Below are 22372 nucleotides of genomic sequence, written 5' to 3'. Positions count from 1 at the left end.
GGTTTGTTCTCGGGGTCAAAGAGTTCAGAGTAGCCTGTGGCTGGGGTCAAAGAGGTCAGACAGAGTAGCCTGTGGCTGGGGTCTGGCTAGCTTCAGTGCCTCAGCATTCTCTTCAGTGGACCCTGGAGGCCCTGAGCAGGGCTCTAGTCTCCATTTTACAGATGGGGACAGATGAGGCTCAGGGAAGTGGGGGGAGGGTCCAGAGGTGGACAGGGACGTGTCCCCTGCACTGCCCTGGGGAAAATGGGGCTGCTCTCACCCTCTAACCTTGAGGACTTGGATCTTTCCCCTGCTCGTCAGAGCTTCTGAGTGTCCTTGTTCCTCCGGGCCTTGCCCGCAGTGCTTCGAACAGTATCCTGTCTCTCTAGCCTGTGTGGTCTGGCTCCGGTACCTTTCTGCCTGAGTCTGTAAAGCCCCCGTCTGGGTCACCGTGCCCCGTCCTTTTCCTTACCTGTTTGCTCTGCCCCAGCCACAGTGGTAGCCTTGCTGTTCCTCAGACACCCCAAGCAGGGCCCTGCCTCAGAGCCTTCACACTTGCTGTCCCCATTGCCTGGGCCCTGCTCTTCCCTGGTATCCCATGGCTCACTCCGTCATTCCATCTGGGTCTCTGCTGGACATCCCCTTCTCACATTTAAAATAGCACCCATTTCTGGCTGGCACTTATCCAGTATATTTTGTTTAAGGCCTGTGCCTGACCCATCAGTTCTCTGAGGTGGCAGTGTCATCTCATCTGTTGACCATTCTGTCCTAGGCCTGGAACAGTGCCTGGCCCTTAGTAGGTACTGAGTCTGTTACTTGCTGGGTGAGCGAACGCGTGGCTTCATGGCGTTAGCAAGGATGCAGAAGCAGCGTGTTCCAGGTGGGCTGTGGAAAGGTGAGCGAGTGTGGTTACTGGCCTGTAGAGGAGTCAGCTCGCAGGCACTCTGCCTCCCGAAAGCTGAGGAGGGATCGGGTTCTTGTTACCTGCTGACCAGTCCCCGTCTCCCCTTTCTCAAAGGGCTGTAGCCCCTGCCGCCATGCACAGCCATTTAAGACTAAAGTCAATCTCACTGTGGAAAAACACCTCTGCCCAGGGCCGACCGGAGGCCGTGCATTTTCAGAGCATTCCTGTTTTGAACTGATGGAAAAACCCCCACAGGGATGGCCGGCCGTGGGGACAGGACGCTCTCCTGGAGCTGTGTTTTCGGCCTGTGGTTTCGGCCCGGTGGGCCCAGCCACTCCCTGCCCGTCCTCCTTCAGCCTCCCTGACAAAGCAGCTTTCACCGAGTCTCTGGGGAAGCATGCCACATTTGGGAGGGAGGTGGCACCCCCGCCCCCGATTTCCAGAGCTTCCCAGCACCCTCCAAAGTTGGGCATGATCACCCCCTTTTATGGATGAGGAAACTAAGGGGGAGAGGGGTGAGGTTATCAACTCCAGGCCGCACGACAACAAAGAAGAGGGTCTGGGGTTTGAACCTGGCTCTGTCTGATCCCGCAACTCAACCACAGAAGCCATGCTGCCTTCATTCTTGGGCTCTGTCCTGCTGGGCGCGATGTGGGAGGTGAAGTGATGAGGACAGCGGAGAATACTCAGAGGTAGCAGCTTTCATCAGCTCTCTCGCTCTTCTCGGGCTCCTCAGCCTCCATCCTCAGGTTCGGTGTGCCTCCTCCAGGCAGCCTTCCCTGAACATCCTCTCCTGGATCACCTCAGTCCAGTCCTGCTTCCTAGCACATAGCATGATTGCAGTTGAATCCACATTGCGCAATGGTGTGCTGACTGACGGTCCTTCTCCTTTGCCAAACTGGCTTGCGTGAGGGCAGAGACTCAAAATGTCCCAAATTGAACTCTTGTCCCCCGCCCCCCCCGCCACTCTCCAAACCGCAGACTTTCCTGTCTCAGTAAAAGTGACCTTCATCCTGTCAGTGTCTCAGGCCAGACACCAGGGAGTTGGCCTTGACTCCTCTCTCTCTCTCACCCTCCATGTCCCATCCGCCAGCAAGTCCCATGGGCTCTGTCTTCAAAGTGCATCTAGAATCTGACCACTTCTCCGACTGCCACACCACCACCTGATTGAGTCCACCCTCATCTCCCACCCGAATGGTTGCAGGACGCTCCTCCCTGGGCTCCCTGCGTCCACCCCCTGCCCCCCAACTGCAGTCCATTCTCTGCACACACCCAGGTGGTCCTCACTCCCCCACTTTATGTCGGTCTCAACCCAGATGTCACCTTTTCAGTAAACACTTGCTGAACAAATGGACAGAGATTCTGTCCCAAGACAGTTAGTTACTCTCTGCCTGTCTGTGCCTGGCAGGTTGCTGGTGCTTTCCATGGTTCATGGTGGTCAGGAAAGGGGTCAGTGTGGGCACTTGGAGGCCAGTTGGGCAGGGCCCCAGGCCTGCCGGAGGAGGCTTTGGCAGGATATGGCAGCCAGATGCCAGGATGAGAAGCTTGAAGTAGTGATTATTAGGGACATTTATGGAGCATGTGCTGTGTGCTGGGCCCTGTGCCAATAGGTACTTTTCAGGTCTTATTTAAATTTTTGCAATCGCCCCCGAGTCGATGCTGTTTTGCCCACTTTATAGATGAGTAAAACTGAGGCCAGTAAAGGTAGCACTACTTGCCTGTGGACGCACGGTTGCTGAGTTGGCTCGTTTGATTTCTCCAGACAGCTTCTCCATCTGCCTTGGTCCGCTGCCACATGGCCGTCCCTGGCTGGACAGCAGTGGACAGATAAGCCCTCGCCCAGCTCCAGCTGCCGTTTCCTCTTTCCTCAGCAGACATGAAACGATTTTGTTGTTGTCCCCGTTTCTCTTGCTGGGTTACCAACTTCCTTTTCAGCTCGACGTGCTGGTAATTTCCACAGAGAGAAAAAAGGGAACTGGGAAGTTTGTTTGGGGCTGACTTCAGGATTCGGTGTCGGTGTCTCGTGGCTGGCGGCTGGGACGATATGCAGGACACGAGGGTATCGTCCTCCTGTGGCACTGCCGCGCTCTGCGATGCGCCCGCAGACTCTCGCCTTCGTTCAGTCGTTCGTTCTCTGCCGTATTCCCGAGGACTTGGCCTTGGGCTCTGGGCCACGGGCTGGGACATTTCTCTAGCAAGCAGTATCACCCACTAGCACAGGGACCAGGGCTGGCCTCGTCACCAGGAGTAGCTCTGCCACAGGGTGCAGACTGAGGGGACCTCTCGTCCCTTTTTAGGGTAGTGGGTACTCCACTGGGCCATTCCTGTGCCATCTAAGAATCTTGGGTTAGCTTTCTGGAATCCTGATTTTGCTTAACAATGTGGTTGGATAAGTCATTCTTACAGGAAAAGCAAATACAGGTAAGAATAATAGAAATCATAATAATGAAACATATTTACTGAGCTCTCACTACACGCCGGTACGTGGGCATCAGTCCCAGCTCATAGAGTGATCATGAGGATCCCGTGAGTTCACGTCGATAACACACTGAGAACAGCATCCAGTATGAAGAGTATTCGCAGTGAGCAGCAGCTCTTCGGGCCTCAGGCCCTCCTCTGTATGGTGGTGGGGCCGCCGAGGTGTTCATCAAAGCATTGCCTGTGAGAATGTTGGAAACAACCTAAATGCCCCCAAATGGGGAAATGGTGAGGTACTCACGCCATGCCCGCTTCTCCAGCCACTGCAGAGCAGGAAAAAGGTGACATGGTTTATTATGCACAACCTGCAATGGCAGCGGTGCCTTCCAGACTGCTCAGGAGAAACCGCTGAAGGTGACACACTGAAGTATTGGCGGTGGGTGCTGCTGGAAAATGTGGCTTCCAGTTTTCTTATTGTGATTCTATTGATTTTCATGATGAAAGGCAACTCACACATTTACACCAGAAGATCAGACTCAGCCATCACTACCTAAATCTCAGTGCCTGTCACAGGCACCTGGGGAAGTGTTTTAAAAAATCCGACGCCCGGACCTCTTCCGTCTCATTGCATTGGAGCCTCTGAGTAGCAGAAACAAGATTTCTAATTGTGCCTTTTAAATTGTAAAGGTACCACATACTCATAACAGGGAATTGAGACGATGCCAACAATTATAAGAAAGTTGGTCCTGTGACAAGCCTTTGGTTTACCTCCTTGGACTTACAAGTAATCTGTTGAGTACTTACTGTGTATCAGCTGCTAGGGATGTAGCAGCGCATTAAGACAGACAGAAGCCCTCGCTGTCATCGAGTTTACATCAAAGACAGACAATGAAGATATTAAATAAGAAAAGTCTATAGTGTTAGTGGGTGACAGGCGCTGTGGACAAAAACGAAGCAAGATAAGGGTGAGGTGTGGGAGTTTTAAGTGATAGTCAGGGTAGGCCTCACTGAGGAAGTGATGTTTGAGCTGTTCTAGGCAGTGGGGACCGTGAGCGCAAAGGCCCTGTGGCAGGAGCCTGCTAGGTGTGTTCCAGGAACCTTAAAGAAGCCAGTCTGAGAGGAGGGGAGGGAGAGGGGAGCCAGGGGTGTAGGGGGCAAAGTCGTGTAAGGTCATGAAGGCTGCGGTGAGGAGCGTGGTTTTATTTTGAGAGTGCCAGCTGCTGTTGGAGGGTTTTAAGCGGGGATGCACCATGCAGTGCTGTGTGACGGCCGGTGATGTACAGGGCGTGTTTGTGGCTTGTAGTGGGTGGGGGACACCCACCAAGTGCCTGGATAGGATCTCCTACTATTGCTGGCACATCTCATTTAGTGGGGAGCCCCCTGCCTCCCTGTCCTCCTGTTCTCGCCTCTTCTTTGAAGGTGGGGTGGGGGTGGTGGTGAGAGGCTGAGTGTGGAGGGTGGCTTGTCTCTTTGGCGACGGGCCTCACAGAAGTCAGGTCTGTGTGGGTGGGAACGTGCTGGCTGTCAGAGCCTGGGCGACCCATGTGTGCACAGCTGGATGAAACAGGGTGAACAGGGACAGTGCACTTGCCTTTACTTTGCTGAAAAAAAATTTTGGAATAACTTTTATCGCAGTATGATGACATACGATAAAGGTGCACGTCATAAGTGTACGTGTCCATGGCTTTTTACCTGCGCATCACCACCAGGTGAAGATCTAGAACATTTACTGACCCCAGAGGTCACCTTGTGTCCCTTGCCAGCCAGTATCTGGCAAGGAAAAGTAAAGATTTTGTTTTTGTTTTTTTTTGTTTGTTTGTTTTTGTTTTTTGGTTAGAAAGTAGCAACTTTTGTAACTTCTGTCATCAAGATGCCAGGTTTTTTTGTTTTTTTGTTTTTGGTTAGAAAGTAACAACTTTTGTAACTTCTGTCATCAGGATGCCAGGTTTTGTTTTGTTTTGTTTTGTTTTGGCTTCTGTAGAAGTGGAATCTCACAGGTTACATCATTTCGTGTCTGGCTTCGTTTGCTCAGGCAATGTTTTTAGGACACATTTGTGTCATTGTGTGTGTCACAGTTTTTCTTTTGCTTGCTGAGTTGTATTCCATTGTGTGAGTACACCACAATTTGTTCAACCATTCTCTTGTTGATGGACGTTTATGATTTCTAAGAATTTGAGTTTTTATCGTGTTCCTTTACTTTTGCTAACACTTAATGTTACCTGTAATGTTTCCTTTAATCCTCAAAAGAACCCTAAGAGATGGAGGCTCTTATTGATCCGATATTACATATGTGGAAACAGAGGCTCAGAGGCTTATGCAACATCCTCTCCTTTCTTCTCTTAACAAGTACTTTTTGAGCGTCTTTTATCTGCCTTGTACCATTCTAAGTGCCGTGGATGCAGCAGTGAACCACACAGAAATCCCTGCCCTCGCCGAGCTGGAACTCCATGGCGAGAAGGAAAACTAGTCCATGCATAAAATGACACAAAGGTTGTGGTAACAGTTCTACAGGAAATTAAAGCAAGGTGTGGGAGAGAGGGACCGGCTGGGGGTTAGGGAAGCTACTTTTGCCAGGATGGCCAGGGGGGTGACATTTGACCTCTCTGATGCTGTAACGATCTGCAGGAAAAGTCGTCCAGGCTGAGGGAACAGCAGCATGTGCAAAAGCCCTGAGGTGGGAATAAGTCTGATGGTGTCCTAGGAAGAGGCAGACTAGCCACTGCGGCGGGAGCCGAGTGAGACAGCTTCAGGGAAATGTCAGGAAAATACAGTGTGGTCTGTGTACTGGGATGGGGTTTCTCTCATCATGATACACTGACAGATAAAAATAATATCAGCGATGGTAACGTAAGTGCTGGCATTTCACGAGGCCGCATCTGGCATGATGCTGAAATTGAGGTTCAATATCTGTTTGGTCTCAGGTAGGTGTTTGAATCTCCGTTCACAGAAGAGGAAACTGAGGTTTGTGATCATGTGCCTTCCTTACTGGTACTGGAACCAGAACCCCCCGCCTTCCTCTCCCCTCTCTCCTCGGGGTCCCTGGGCCAGAGACTTGCTTACAAAATCTCTGGTGAGCTTTTGGTCTGTGTCGGGCCTGGTTGTTACTGGTGTGGCTGGAAGTTCGGGGATGGGAGTGGTTAGAGCGTGTGGGCTTGACTCAACTCCAGAGTTGGGGGGCCCTTGGGGACCCTCTTGTCTGACCCCTATGACCCTCATTATCCAGAATATGGTATAGATAGAGGACGGAACATGGGAGTGGCTTCCCCAGGGTCACACACCAAGCCTGTGGCTGGGCCTCATTTGTCAACCAGGCCACCAGTTCCTGGTGGTTTCCATAAAGTAGACACTGTTGCCCCCATTGTAAAGAGGGGGAACCAAGCCCAGAGAGGAGGAGTCAGTCTCCCCAAGTCACCCAGCAAGTGCACATCATTTTGTAATCTGTGTAGTGACCCCGGAAGTTGGCACTATTAGCATTCCTACAGCTGAGGAAAGGGACTTTTCATTCATTCATTCATTCATTCATCCATTCCATCACCTATTTATCAAAAATGTATTGAATGCCAGACACCTTGGTACTATATGCTGGGGCCCTGTCACGGTGAATAAAACAGAGTGAATGAAACAGGAATAAAACTGACTAAGACCTCTGGAAGCTCTCGGTCTGGTGAGAAAGACAGCCAGTAATTGAATAATTTTGTAAATCAAGGTTAATTTACAGCCACGGTGGTGCTAGGAAGAGTGCATGGAGCTGCTAGAGCCTGTGGCGGGCTTTGACCGCACTGGGAGGCCGGAAGGGTGAGTGGATGTTAACTGAGTGAAGGGAGGTGAGTGTTGCAGTTGGAGGGAACAGCACGTGCAAAGGTCCCGGGGCAGGAGCAAGCTCAGCGTGGTTTTGTAACAGTCTGAACAGCCTAAAGGCTGGACTGGCTGCAGCGTAGTTTGCTGGTGGTGGCGAGGTGTGGGGTCCCGTATGGCCTTCTTGGTTGTTATTCTCAGAGCAGTGGGGAGCCATCGATGGGTGTGTTAGGGCAATGGTGACCACATTTGCATTTTGTAAAGATCCCTTTGTGATTTGCCTAGTGTCTCTCTGGCCAGGGATGCCTAAATCATCTAAGCCTCCCAACTCCTGGGCATCCCACCAGGCCATACTGCTCCCCTACTCCCAACTAAATTCTCTCAGCTTTAGCACCCAAAGGGCAGTATAGTCCCATCAGAAAGAGTCTTGATTCTGGAGCCCTATGGGCCAGGCTCAGTCCTGGCTTGGTCTTTTCCTCCCTGTGACTTTGAGTGTGAAATGGGGATACAGAAGTCACCTCCTCATATACCCTTGGTGTTGGCATACAGTAAGCACTTAATACATGTTGCGGCTGGTTCCTGTGTCTATACTCCACTGGAAGCACAGGCATCATGTAGTTCAGGTAACTTGGTGTCTTGATATTTCTGTCTTCTTGCTTTCTAAAGTCAGGAACTGAATAGTGCCAGGTAATATAATACTTTATATTATTATACCTATTGTAATAATTATTGTTATCAGATGATCTGTCTTTAATGAATACTCGTTAATAGAGACAATTAAGTTTGGAGAAAGAAGATATTTCACAGCTTACTAATTATAGCACTAATAAATAATGTATGAAATATGTAGCTATACTATGTAATAATGTCTATTATGTATTCATAATAATAACAATATCGGATTATGTTTGGATGTGTTGAATAGAGATGTGATGGAAGTTTATTTTTTCTTTCATGGACATGTCTCAAGCTAAGTGGTTTTATTAGTTTCCTTTTGCTACTGTGACAACAAAATGCCACAGACTTGGTGGCGTATTATTTTAGATTTCTGGAGGTCAGATGTCAAATGGGCCTTGCAGAGCTAAAGTCAAATGGTTGGCAGGGCCGTGTTCCCCCTGGAGGCTCTAGGGAGAGTCCATCTACTTGCCTTGCCAGTTTCCAAAGGCTGCCTGTGTTCCTTGGCTCCTGGCCCCCTTCCGTCTTCAAAGCCAGCAGCAGCCAGTAGAGTCTTTCTCACTGCATCACTCGCTCTCCTCCCTCTTTCACTTTTAAGGACCCTCGTGATTATACCAGGCCCACCTGGATAATCCAGGATAATCTCCCCATCTCGAGATCATTAACTTTATATCTGCAAGGTCTCTTTTGTCAGATAAAGTCACATATTCACAGGTCTGGGGATTATGACATGGACATTTTGGGGGGGCTATTATTCAGCCAACCACAGTGGGCAAGGGCAGTTGGGGCCTCTCTGATCTATGGCATCTGAAGGCTCCCCTTGGGAGGTCTCCTTCTCTTCACTCCTGGGCCTGGAAGGGCAGACTCTCTGCTGGACCTTGGGGACAAAGGTGCCTGCCTTCATGGAGCTTGAGAGAGATGACGTCGTTGAAGTGGCTCCATCCCGTGAGTGGGACGTGGGTGAGTAGTCAGGGAAGCTGAGAGTACAGCAGGTTCCTCAATAACTTTGTTTGGTTCAGCGTTGTTTTGTTAAAATGTTGATAAGATGCCATAGGAACTCAATTCTTGTTTATACCAATTAGCCTATGGTAGGTAGCATTGGTTTTGTTATCTGTCATTTTTGCTGTGGTTCCAAGAACCTATTGATGACATTAACGGTAAATGAGGGCTTTCTGTACAAGAACTAGTTCATAATGGATGGAGCAGAGAAGGTCAATGTCTGGACTCTGATGGCCTTGACGTCAGAGCCCAGCTCTGTCCACTTAGCTGTGTGCTCTGGGGTTAGTGCTTCATCCACTGAGAACCTGGGTCTCCTTTTGTGTAAAATGGCGATGAGATTGTCTGGGATGAGGTAGTGTATGGGAAGCAGTGGAAACATAGATGACACTCCCTAAATTTAAGACCCCAAACTGTGTCTGAGCAGCAAAGGTCTGTGCTTTTGAGACCGGAACTGCTGTCAACAGCCTCTTCATGGGCCTGAATTCCTTCCCAGGAGCCTGAGCCAGCGCTGGGAAAAATAAACTGCAGGAACCTCCACGGTGAGTCCCCCTCCCTGGCCTGTTCCGTGAATGCCACTATTTTTACATTCTCTCAGTTTTGTGCATTGTTTCCTGACTCTTCAAACACATTCCTTCACAAGCTAAGGGGGGCAGGGCTCTCCCACCAACCCCAGGAACAATTGTTTAGGGAGATGGAAAAAAAAGTTGGGCCAGGAAAAAACAAAACCTCTTGAAAGTCATTGTCTTCAGATGTCAAGTGTCAGCCCTGTGGAGAGGAGACAGCATTCCACCCATTGTCCTGCCGCAGACAGGCACAGGGACCCCAGGACGTCCAGCCGCCTCGCCCTGCATCCTGGGGACCTGAGCGTCTTGGTTGGCTTTGTCTGGAACATTCCGGTGGGAAATACCACCCAAAGCGGAGCCTGTTCCCAGCCACCACTGTCTTGGTCACTTTAGGCTTTTCTTCGAAGCCGTACGCCCATGCAGGCCCCAGATCAGCCTGGGCTAATGCTGATAATAAGGCTATGACTCATTTTGTGCCTACTAACACACTTTATCATAACTCATCAAATTCTCACAGTACCCTGTGAGGTAGGTGCCTTTTTTATGTGTGTGCATAACAGGTTATTGAGATAATTTACATACCATACAGTTTACCCACTGCAAGTGTATAATTCAGTGGTTTATAGAATATTCACAAAGTTGTGCAACCATCGCCACCTTCTAATTGAAGGACATTTTCATCACCCAGAAAGAAACTCCATCCCCATTAGCAGTCAGGTATCATTTTTACATCCCCATTGCATAAGGAAAGAAACCGAGACACAGAGAAGCTGCTGAGGGTCACATAGCCAGTAGGTGATGACTGAGCCAGGATTTGTACCTAAGATACTTGGCTCTGGAGACATTTTCTTAACTATGTTATAATGCAGTAGTTTTCAGCTGGGGGAGATTTTTTTCCCCCCAGGGAACATTGGACAGTGTTTGGAAACTCTTCTAGTTGTCGCAACTGGGAAGTGCTACTGGCATCTTGTGAGTAGAGACCAGGCATGCTGCCAAACATCCTACAATTCACAGGATAGTCCCCCACCCCCAACAAAAAAGTACTCATCCAAATACCAGTGGTACCAAGGTTGAGAAGCCATGTTATAATCCCACTCTGATGAGCCCATTCTTTAGGAAAAAAAGCTGAGAGGCCTGCAGGAGTGGGCAAGGGTTGGGATTAGAATAGGAAGGATCTTACACCACGGTGTGGGTATAGGTAACAATAACATGGGGAGGGAAACTATGAACAGCATCAAGAAGACTCAGTAGGAAAGAGATCTGTGCTCCATTAGCGATGCCTGCCCTGGGTGAGGGTACAGGGAGAAACGGCAGGATTTATGTTTGTCAGGCTTATGTCTAGGACAGGGGTTTCACATTCACATGTCCGTAAGGCCAGATGAGAAGAGTGCAGCACCAGGTTGGTGGTGGAAAACTGAGGAGCACCCACTATGGGTGAAGATGACAGCTGCCACTCTACTGCAGCCAGCTGTGACCCTGTGGGCATTCGAGACTTGTGGTCAGCTTTTTCGAAAGAAGCTGGGAATTGGGATTTTAATGGGAAATCTGATGTTCAGACCTAGGCCTGAATTTTCTCAAAGCCCACTGCAGGTCAAACTAAACATTTAGTCTGTGGGCCACCAGTTTCAGACTCAGCAGAGTGAGTTATTATAGCTCGATAGCACTCAGGAGGCACACTGCATAAATCTTTGTTGAAGGATGGGTGGGTTGTTAGTGCGTTCAAGGAGATTACAGGCCGCGTCCCCGCCCCTGGATTGGGGTCTGTGTGGGGAAGAGGGTTGGCTTCCTCTCTGTGGTCACCCTTTTCCCACTATTGCATCAGACCTGTTTACGACAGGTTGTAGCAACTTAGTCTTTGTTTCAACTTCTTCCAAGTGGGGTGGGGAAGGTGTGGGGCTGGTTGAGAACTGGGCACCTTTTATCAAGGCCTAGAAGTTGGATAGGGAGTGAGTAGGGTGAGTCTTTGCCAGATGATCAATTGATTAATCAATTAAACACATTTGTTGAGGGCCTACTATGTACTGGGCTCAATCTTAGGCTCTGGGGATACAGTGACCTAGATAGATAAACATCATTGCCTCCCTGGAACTGACACTCTAGTGAGGGAGATGGACGACAGACTGATAAGTGAATACACACAGTGTCCACAGTGGTAGGTGCTGTGAGGAAAACAGTAGGTGTAGGGACATATTTTCCTTAGGATGGTCTTGGAAGATGAATATGCATCAGGAACTTTGCACTGACTTCCCGTCTACCTAGAATGACCTTTTCTCAGACACCGACATAACTGTTTATTCCCTCACTCGGTCCCTGAATAGCTGCTGTCCACCAATGGTCTTTGGTGTCTATTTAATTGCAGGGGGAGACTTTATGCAGTGCAAATAGCTCAGTTGTGATACAGCGTGACTGAGACAGCGCAACAGTGTTACAACTCAATTATGATACGGCATGGCTATGGAACAGAAAAAAAAAAAAAGGAACAGCACGGCTATGAGGTGGCCCTCATGGAAACAGGAGAGCCTCCTGCCCCGCTCTGGTGTTATAGCTTCAGCTGGGAAAAGTCTGGTGCACTTCCTGAGCCAGAAGGGAGCTAACTTTATATAGAGAGAAAGCTCCACTCCTGGTACCTGATTGGTCTGGTCTCATGCAGATGAGAACTCCAAATCCTCACAGTTTGATTGGTCTAAAAAGCACTGCCCTGATTGGTTGGAATGGAACTGCGCAGCACTGATTGGATGAGGAAAGCCTCAGTCCTATTGGTTGAAATACGATCCTAAGAACTCCTTTATAAGGATTGGCTCAGCCACCAGGAATGGTGTAGACTGGCAGTTCAGTGCAGGCCTCTCTCCATGAAGCAGGGCAGGCATGAGAGACCCCTGTTGAGCAACAGCTGCTAGGCTGTTTTTAAATTTGAGCCCAGTTAGCCACCAGGAACCCTTGTTAGTAGTTATTTTCTTTCTTGGGATTGACATTGCTCAAATGCCATCTCAGAGAGGCTTTCCATGAACATCTCTGTGAAATAGCTCCCCTATCCTGTCCCTCTTGGTTCCGTCATCTTGCTTTATTTTTCTTCATAGCATTCATCCCTACCTGCCGTTTTAATTTAAAATCTATTTTTAGCCTGTCTTGCCACCGTTCCATGAGGCAGGAGTTCAGTCTGATTTTTCGTTCGCTGATGTGTGGTTGGCCCTTACCACAGTGTCTGGCACATAGTAGGTGAGTAGTCAGTGTTGCGGAAATGGATAAATGCGAGAACAAATGCGAGAACGAATAAACCACCCACAGCAAGGTCATGTCTGTGTCTGTGTCCCCAGTGCCCAGCGCACAGTAGGCACCCGGTAATGCTTATGTGCATGAATAGTCCTTGGTGACGGTTTTCTCCCATCGGAATATAATTATAACCAATTTCCTGTTTCCTTTCTTCAGCCAGCCTCCCTCTCTTGGCCCGGCCCCTGTACCACTTCTTCCAGGAAGTCTTTGTAGTTGCAAAGTTTTTACCTGCATCATCTTGCTTAAACTTCCCCAACTGTCTCTCTCTCTCTTTCTCTTTTTTTTTTTGGATGAGGAAATAGATTTAGAGAAGTTTCATGACGAATGGCCTTGTGCTGTGGGGATGAGAATGTGGTGGCACGTTACAGTTTCTAAAGCCTTCCCTCCTCATCTCGCTTGGAGACTTAAAAGCAGTCAAGTACCAACCAGCTCAAGAATAGAACTGTTTTTAGGATGGAAAAACCAAATAACAATTAGTAAAAATAATGTAGGATAAATGTAAAAGACCCTGCCACATGGGAGATCTATAAAGGGGGTTGATCCAGTTTCAGAAGTTTCTTTTGGCACAGTGGGTTCATTTTGATCTAACCAGGACTCCAGGAAGATACTCTATAATCTCAAGGTGAGCTGTGGAGATAATGATAGCTAACGTTTCATTGAGCACTTACTATGTCCAGGCACCATTCAGAGTGGTTGTTACGTGTGTTATCCTGTAATCCTCATTGTAATCTTGTGTACTCATTTTATCCCTGCTCCATAGAGGAGGAAACTGTGACGGAATAAATAATTTGTCCAAGGTAATACAGCGTGTAAGCAGCAGAGCTGGTATTTTTGAGTGTTTTGCCTGCAGGCTTTCCTTTTATTCACCATAGCCTATGACGTCAGTAATTTTATGACCCCCATTTGTGCTGCAGATGAGGCTCAGAGAGGTGGAGTCATTGGTCTAGGTTGCACAGAGAGGTGGCAAAGGCAGGATCTGAACCAGGCAGTTCTGAGTTCTGAGCCTCAGCCACCGTCATAGCTGCTTCCTTAAGAGATTGCAGGGCCCTCCTAGCATTTGAGAAGTGAGAGTTTCTAAGAGCAGAGGTTTCTAAAAAAGCTTGGCGGCCAGGGGAGAACTTGGATGCTGGCTGTGTGTCTGCGTGTGTGGGGAGTGTGTGCAGGTTGCCTGTGATGCAGCCTGGGTACCACCCGCCCCCAGGTCTGGCTGGGTCTGCCTACGTTTCCTTGGTTGCCTTCTCCGACCTTGGAGCTCTCACACTTAAGAGATTTTGCTACGCACTGAGTATTTCGGTGTTTAACAGTGAGCAAGGCTGTCCTGATGCAGACCGGTGGACCAGTAGTCTGACCTGGAAGGGTCTCTGTTAACCAGCCGGCGTGGCCTTTCTTCAAAGGCTTGCCTCTGGCCTTGGAGTGGACACAGCTGCTCCTTGTGTTTCTTCCCGACCCTTGGTGGGCCCTCGACCCTCTTTCTTTTGGAGGCTCCATCTCAGCACCCCAGCTGCTTCAGGGCACACCAACTGGACTTCTCATTGCCGGCACCTGCAGACCTTTGCCTGGTGGCTTTGTCTGGCCAGCAGGGCGACTTTTGCACTTATAAAGCAGACCAGAAATGCCAGGGACTTAACACCTGATCTGCCCTCCAACCAAGCATTGGCAGCATTGGTGTAGAAATGCCCCAGCTTCCTCACCCCTTGGGGGAGGGCAGTATTCCACACTGGCTCTTGGTCCTCAAAGGGGTCGAGCCCCGTCACCCACCCTGGCCACACGCTTGATCTCATTTCCTATATTGGCTGCTCTCCCCTGCCTGTGTATGTGGGAGTCACTTTCTGAGTCACCTACTTGCACCCAAATCCTTGTCTCAGGGTCTGCTTCTGGGGAGCCAGCCCGAGCCTCCCGTCATGGTAAAGCTGCTACAATGTACCCACAGGTCACACTTTGTATATACAGCTATGAGTAGAGCTGGTTGGTACTTGGTGCATTGATGTAGCTTATGCTTTGTAGACATTTAAATCAAGATTTATTAATTTTGACAGCAGTTTTCTTTTTGTATCTGGAGCCAACACACATCATTTTTAAGGCTTCCAGTGTTTTCATGGATTGAGGAATGATACACGTTATGTTGAGGCCAGCGTGAAGGGGCCTGCTCTTGTTTAGGGGACTGTGCCTACTCCTTCTGTGCTCATTTATCGAGCACTTATTGGGTATTTTCTGTGATCTTGGCATTGAGCTGGATCCAGGGGCCCCCAGCGTAGGAGTGAAGGGAAACATAATGGTGCTGGACTGTTGGCACGCTGTGTCACCTTTAATTCTCACTTTAGCACCTTGAAAGGTGAGACCCCTTCACCGGATACACAGTCTGACCCTAGAGCTCTGTTGGTGATTCATGCCCCAGTTTCCTCTTTCCTAAAAAGGGGATTCTCACGGCACAGCTCATGGGATTTGTAGGAAGGATAGGCAGAGCCCATTTTTGCTGAGCTCTGCTCTATGCCAGGCACTGGTCTAGGTCCGAGGGTGGATGCTGCATGCACAAGCCACTGCTCTCCTGGAGCTGACATCGTAGGGGGCCAGTGGGCAGTTAGCAAGGGGATAAAGTGTAGGTGGAGGTAAGTGCTGTAGGGGGAGATGAGGAAGGATAAGGTAGAGTGGAAGGGACGGATGGGCTTCTGCTTTAAATCTGGTGGTGGGAGAAGATCTCTTAGAAGTGACATTTGATTCTCGATGGGAATGAAATGAGAGTGGAGCCCTGCACGTATCTGGAGAGAGTTTTCCAGACAAAAGGAACAGTAAATGCAAAGGCCCTGAAGTGGGACCAAGCTTGGTGTGTACATGGAACAGTATGGAGACCTCAGTTGTAGCTCATTTTTAGTGCTTATGTGAAGAAATTTGTTTGTTAAAGATACAGTACAATGCAACATATTTGCGCTATTACTATATGACACGAATTACGTATACATATGTATAATTCATACTGTGCTATCTGAGATGTGCTGGAGAGGAGTAAGTTTGAAGTTGGAAAGGAATGTTCTTGTCTCTCAGTCCTCTCCAGTACAACATCTGTGACTAAGTGTGTAAACTTCCTTGGAGATGATGTCTCAAATCTGAACTTTGGGTCTTTTGGGAAAGCTAGTTCTGGGCCCGTGGCTCTCTGCTACCAGCACGAGCCTCATCAAAAGCGGGTGCTTGTTGAGAATGGAGCGGGGAGGTTTTAAATCTCAGCCTGAATAGTGGTAGGGGCTGTGGATGGGGTACGGGCTCATGTTCTGCTCCGGGCTGTGGAAATGCCAGGCCAGCTCGTGGTGGGCCAGCCAGGATGAGCACCTTCCTGGGCGGGCAGTGGGGGTATTGTGGTTTCCACAGACAACATGGAGAAGGACGGTGGCCAGCTCAGAGGCGCCGCTGCAGAAGGAAAGCCTTGTCATCTTACCGTGTCTGGCTCCTGCTCGCTTCTCCCCTTTCCTCACGGGGACATGTATCCTCATGCGGACTGGCCTCCTGAGGGAGGTGATAATTGGGGAAAGATGCTGAGGAAGTGATAATTGGGGTGTGCAAGAGAGAGCCTGGCACATTTAGTAACCTCTCCTGTCCAAAAAAAAAAAAAAGTAAAAAACATACATTTATGTTACAAAAGGACTTTGGATTTAAAAGTAGTATGTGTGTTGTAGAAATGTGGGAAAAAAACAAATGAAGAAAGAAGAACATTGAAATCACTGATAATTCCACTCTCGTTGGAATTAGGTTCCAAGGCACTAGATAAAACCCAAATCACAGCGCCTTCAATGGGATGGCGGTTGTTCTCTTTCTTACTGAGTCATAGGCAGCTCTGGGCAGGTATGTTGGCTCCACTGTCGTTAGGGACATAAGCTCCTTCTGCTCCATCTTCTCCAACATGTGGCTTCCCCTTCACCATACAAGGTGGCCACTTGACTCCTAGGCATCACGTTTGCTCTTAATCAGTATGAAGGAGGAATAGCAGAAGAGAATCCCTGCCCATTCCTCCCCTCACCCCCAAGGATACTTTTGAGATGTACATAGTGCATCTGCTTATACCCCACTAGCCCAAACTTCGTCATGTGGCCACACCTAGCTGCAAGGGAAGCTGAGAAATATACTCTTTATTCTAAAATCTGGGGTTCTATTTCTAATGGAAAAGGAGAGACTAGATATTGGGGGACAGCTCGTAATCTTAGCCATACACTCACACAGGTTGGGGTAGTCTATACTTTTTTTTCTCTATGCTTATGTAGAGATAATTTATTTAACCAAAAATTAGATTATATTTTATGTACTCTTTGTAGCTTGTTTTTTTTTTCACAGTTAGAGATTCAGCAACAGCTTTTTTCTGTATCATTAAATGGACTTCTCCAGACACTTTTTAGCTTGATTGTTCTTTGTTGAGATGGGCAGTTTATTTAACTAAACTCCAAGTGATAGAATTACACATCAGTTACTGAAGTTAAATCTTGATGGCACATGTGAGATTTAATTTTCTCCATGGGATAAATGCCCAGAACTTGAATGGATAGGGCATAGGAGTTGGGCTTTGAAGGAGTCTGTGGGCATTTGGGGGTCTCCCCAAGTGCTGGCATGTGGAGGGCTGCTTAGAGTGGGCTGTGTGAGTCCACTCTCTCCTGCTGTTAATTACTGTTTTATCATTATCACTTGGATTCAGGTCCCCTATTATTCCATGGCATTCTGCTTCCCTGGATCCCTAGCCAACCTGGCCACATTGGGGTTTGGGGTCCTGAAGGCACCCCTTTCACTCTGTCCTTGCTATGGTCTGGGGCTGCCCTGCCCCCCACCTCTCCTCCTTTCCAGCCAGTTCCCCTGGCCCTCTCAGGTTTCACCATATGGCTGGTGAGGTCACCCTGGCCAAGGCAGAGATGTCCTTGGGGGCAGCTGGGCCCACTCCCCTTAGCGATCGGGTTGCCAGTGTTGGTCTCAGGGAGTGACTTTGAGGCTTCTTTCTGTGCTTTTTATCTCCAGGGAGAGATTTATCCTCCCAAAGCCGAGGCTACAGGTTCCACACAGATGGTGGTTCCCTGGGGGTACCCCACAGGGCAGCTGCTACCTGTTTTGTGCTTATGCAGTGTGTCGGCTACACTTACTCATTGATGTTGGGGACTGTTCACTAGGCCAGATGCCTGGATTCGAGGCCCAGCTCTGCTACTTCTAGCTGGGTGGCTCTGGGTTAGCCAAGAGAAGTGTGTGCTGGTGGCTGGAATCGGTGCTGGTGTGTACCCAGGGGTAAGGGAAATGGATGGGGTCTGGACAGCAGGTGCTGCCACGAGTACGTACCGATGTGCATAAATGTGGAAGAAGTCATAGTAAATGGGAAGAGCAGGTTGCTGAAAACAGGTCATTTATGGAAAAGTGTGTCATCAAGCATGTACAACAGTGTCCTTTGTTGCTCCTCGAGTCACACGTGATGGTGGTAAGCGGGCAAAGGCATGTGTAGGGATGAGGAGCGCCATCTCCAGGGCGGGGGGCGCTTTGCAGGGAGGGCAGGTGCACTGGTGGCTCACCTCTCTCTGTAATGATTCATTTCTTCTTGTTTCTATATGGGGGCTTGATACTTACACGGCACGTGGGTAAAGTGCACTAACCTCAGGTGCACGTGCGTTCACCAGTGTACTCACTGCTCAGATCAAGAAGGAGAGCATTTCCAGCACCCCTGAGGGTTCCCTCGTGCCCCTTCCCAGTCTGCATCTCCCCAGATTTGACGGATTTCTTTTAAAAAATGGTTTAAAGCAAATTTGGCATAATGCTAAGGTTTGGCCAAGCTAGGCAATGATGCGTCTGGGGGTGTTGGTTAAATTTTTCTCTATCTTTTTCTGGATCCTTGATGTGTTTTTCATCCTCATCATCATAGAAAGAAGAGGAGGACTTGGGCAGACGCAGGCAGGGGTGCGAACGTGGATACGGCATGGACAGAGGTTCCGTGGCCGAAACAGAGTCTCAGGCAGCCCTGGCAATCTTGAGAATGGTCTCATCTCCAAGGGAGGTTTCCAGGATGAGAGCTACTTTTGGCTGAGTGTCCCAGAGCTGTCAGGGCTGGGACGAGGAGTCGCCCCAGCGGGTTTCTTCAACCACCCGCCCGCACGGAGGGCATTGGCACCGCCTGGAAAAGCCGGTTGTGCCGTGGGTAGCGTGAGGGCTGGCGCGGAGCTCCAGCCTGGCCATTCTTTCCATGTCACGAGCTGCTCATTGAACCCATCACACTGGCCTGTTTGCGGCTCCTCTGTGGGTGGCCTGAGCCTCTCATTGTCCCGGCACAATAGCGGTGGCCGTGCTCGTGTGAAGAAACCGGGACAGGAAGCCCCGATCTAGGTCAGCCTCGCTGCACTCCCAGCCTCCTGCTCTCCCCGGCTGTGCTGGGTGAGGCTGCCTTTGTCTCCAGTCTGGGGAGGCTGGAGGCTGAACTTCCCGCAGCGTCACAGGCCCTGTTAAAACATCCTCTAGGAACTCCTGTCGCCTGTGCCCTCCACCCATTGTCCTGTTAAAGATAGGTAGATCAGCAGGCTACCAAGGGGCCCAAGTCTAGGCTCCTGCCATGTGTCAAGCACTGTGCCAGGAACATTCTGTTTCTTCCTTTGCTTTCTGAGTGCTTACTGTGTGCCAGGCACTAGTCTGGGCCCTGCGGTGATGGCTGGGACCAAGAGAGACGAAGTCCCTGCCCTCAAGGAGCTCCCATTCACTTTATCCTAATATGTTCTGAATGGTAGGGCAGTATGTTCTCCATATTTGGGAAGAGTAAACTGAGACTCAGAGAGGCTAATACACTTTCTGTAGGTCACACAGCAGGAAGGAAGGGGACAGTTTAAACTCAAACCATGTTTCCAAACCTGGACTCTGTTGTTGGATTTTTTATCCCAGCCATGCTCCGTTCTTACCTTGGTCTTTCCCTTAGGAGCTGCTTAACCTCAGTCTTTTCATCTTTTAAATGGCTCTTAATGCAAGATGGGAAGGTAATAAGTGCATGAAGACAGGAGGCCCTCTTGGAGGAGGTGACATTTGAACTAAGGCCTGATGATTTAGAAGGAGCTAGTGCAGGGCAGAGCTGGGGGAGAATATCCTGCTAGTAGGAATGGTCCTGAGGAAGAAATGTGCCTGGCAGGTGAAAGGAATAGAGAGAATAAAGGTGTGGCTGAAGATTATTGAGGTGTGGGGGATGGATTGCTGGAAGGTGAGTTCAGAGAGATTAACTAGGACAAGGTTATGGGGCCTTATGGGCTGTGGAAGGATGTAGATTTTTTTTTTTTTTTAGAGTGTAATGGGAAGCCATGGATTGACAGGATCTGACGTAGATTTTAAAAGGACCCCTCTGGCCGTGCGTGTGTAGAGAAAGGACTTTGAAGGAGGGTGAAGAGGGTACAGAGAGGAGGTGACTGAATTAGTCTAGGCAGGAGATGATGGTGGCTTGGACCCGACCCGGTGGGTAGCTGAGGAGGTGAGGAGAAGTGGTTGGATTTTTAATATATGTTGAAGGTGAAGCTGATGGCATTTGCTCATGGATGGACATGGAGTGTCAGAGAGAGAGAGAGGGTCTAAGATGACTCGGGGTGGGGGCTTTTGACTACAGCCCCTGGACGGCAGAGGAGCTATTAATTAGGCTGGGAAAAGCTGGGTGGTGTGGGTTTGGAGGGCAGATCAGGAACTAGGTTTTGGACGGGTTAGATTTGAGATGCCCCTTGGACATCCAGATGCGGATGTCGAGTCAGCAGAAATCCAGGTGAGAGTCTGGATATCGGGAGAAGTCGAGGCTGGGATGTAAACACGAGCCAAGGGGACTGGTAGAGATTGCCCTGTGGTGAGTGGGCAGAAGCAAAGTCACCTTGCTCTGTGTCCCTGACTTTCCTCTGTGACCTGACATGTGGAGCGCCAGTGTGCCACCTCTTAGGAAATCTGAGTCTGCAGGGGCCAACTCCCTGTGACAGTCACGGGCATCCCTCCCAGTGAGGGGAAAGGATCTGACAGTCATCTGTGGAGGGCCAGCCTCCTCTCTGCCACCTGCCCCTGCTTCCCTTCGTCTTGGACTGTCCCTGCCATTTCCCTGTCACTCCGATCTCTCCAGACAAGTGTGGTTGGATGAGACATGCTCTTAATTAACCTGCAGCGGAGCTCTGTGACAGAGACAGTGTGTACTCACCTAGCCTTCCCCTCCTGGAGCCCCCATGCCCATAATCAGCCACAGCAGAGCGGGTGATGAGCAGGCCACCATACCTCATCATAGTCCTATAGCCGTGACAGGACCATGAAGTAATTTTCACGGCATCTCCACGTGGTTGCTGCCAGGTCACCCTGCGCCAGACTCTAGCATCCGGGCAAACCAGGCAGCGTGCTGTGCGTGGCTGGCCTTGGTCTCCCTCTGGTGCTGTCTCCCATCTCCTTTCTGCTCCATGTCTGTTCTGTCCCCTCAGCCTCTCCGTGGGACCTTCTCAGTAGCTTTTCCTCCGTCCGCTCTCCCAACCACACCTGCCAGGCCACCATCATCTCTCGGTACTGCTGCAGCCCTCCTCTCTGGTCCCCCCACTTTCATGCTTGACCCCTAAAATGTAGTTCCTGGCACCAACAGAGGGCTCTTTTGCCAACGTTTAAAACTCAGGAGAGTTTGCTTTTAAGAAATCCTAATTTCTGGCTCCTCTCTTGGAAAAAAAAGAAAACCTAGAACATCTGGTGATAGCGGACCTGCTGTCCTCCCACTTTCCACACTCAGAGGGGATGAGAGGCTGCCCCCGCCCCCCGTCAGAGGGATGTCTGCTGCCCATTCCCCACAGCACCCCCGCTCCCCTCCATTGTCGTCTGTCGAATCACTGAGGAGAGAAATGCTTTCTCTGTTCTAAGCCCCTGAAAAATGTGGCAGAACGATTGTGGTCCATCCGTCCTGTAGGATGCTGGACAGCGGCGCCAAAGGACAAACATGAGGATGCTCCCCGTATAACGATTTGGAGAGATCTCTAAGCCGTATGAAGTAGAAAAAGCAGGGGCAGCACATCCTATTTTTTGGAATGTAAAAAGGGAGAGAAATGACTATATGTGTGTATTATGTACGTACATACACGTGTGTGCATATATGTATATATTTATACATTTACATGCGTGTTTATGTTTCCAGCTTTGTTGAGATATATTTGATGTATAACATTGAGTAAGTTTGAGTTGTACAGGGAGTTGATTTAACACTCACGTATGTTGTAAAATGATCACCACCACGGTGTAACTTTCAAGTGCATGATACAGTATTATTAACGATAATCGCAGTGCTGCACGTTAGATCCCCAGAGCTTTCATCTCATAACTGGAATTTTGACGTGCGTGTGTGTAGTTTTACATAAAGATCCGGCAGGATATACTAGAGACTAGCAGCAGTGGTTCTGTTGGGGGTGGGGAAGGAACTGGACGGATGGGGTTCTGGATGTCGGAGGGAGACTTTCCGGTTTTTGACTTTCTGTATTTTTGACTTTTGAGCCATGTGAATGTGTTATTATTTAGAATTTACATTTTTTAAAAAAAAGGAATAAAAGGGAAAATGAATTGTAGTCTGAGAGGGGCCCCGTGGGTGATGAAACAGATGTGAGTTTATCTCTTCTAGGGCAGGGCTTTGTGGTGTTCTCTGCGTAGGGCGTAGTAGATGCTCGAGAAACGTTTGTCGGCTGAATGGTGGAGTGGGTTTTTCTTTATTCCCATCTCCCTGGACCCTGGTACTTCCCAGGTCCTTGTTGGCATTTGAACTTGGAACCCTTCTTACAGGCTGTCCCTGGGTTGTCAA

General features: G+C 49.4%; 1 protein-coding gene across 1 annotated transcript in view; it reads left to right on the top strand.

The window, feature by feature from the left end:
- PREX1 (phosphatidylinositol-3,4,5-trisphosphate dependent Rac exchange factor 1) overlaps positions 1-22372 on the top strand; it is a 184816-nt gene that overhangs the window by 54977 nt on the left and 107467 nt on the right. The gene's annotated exons all lie outside the window — the stretch shown is intronic.

The sequence above is a fragment of the Pteropus alecto genome, unplaced genomic scaffold, assembly GCF_000325575.1.
Source record: "Pteropus alecto unplaced genomic scaffold, ASM32557v1 scaffold45, whole genome shotgun sequence".
Taxonomy (NCBI): Eukaryota; Metazoa; Chordata; class Mammalia; order Chiroptera; family Pteropodidae; genus Pteropus; species Pteropus alecto.
Note: the sequence above shows the minus strand (reverse complement) of the source record. Positions and strands in the feature narration are given on the sequence as shown.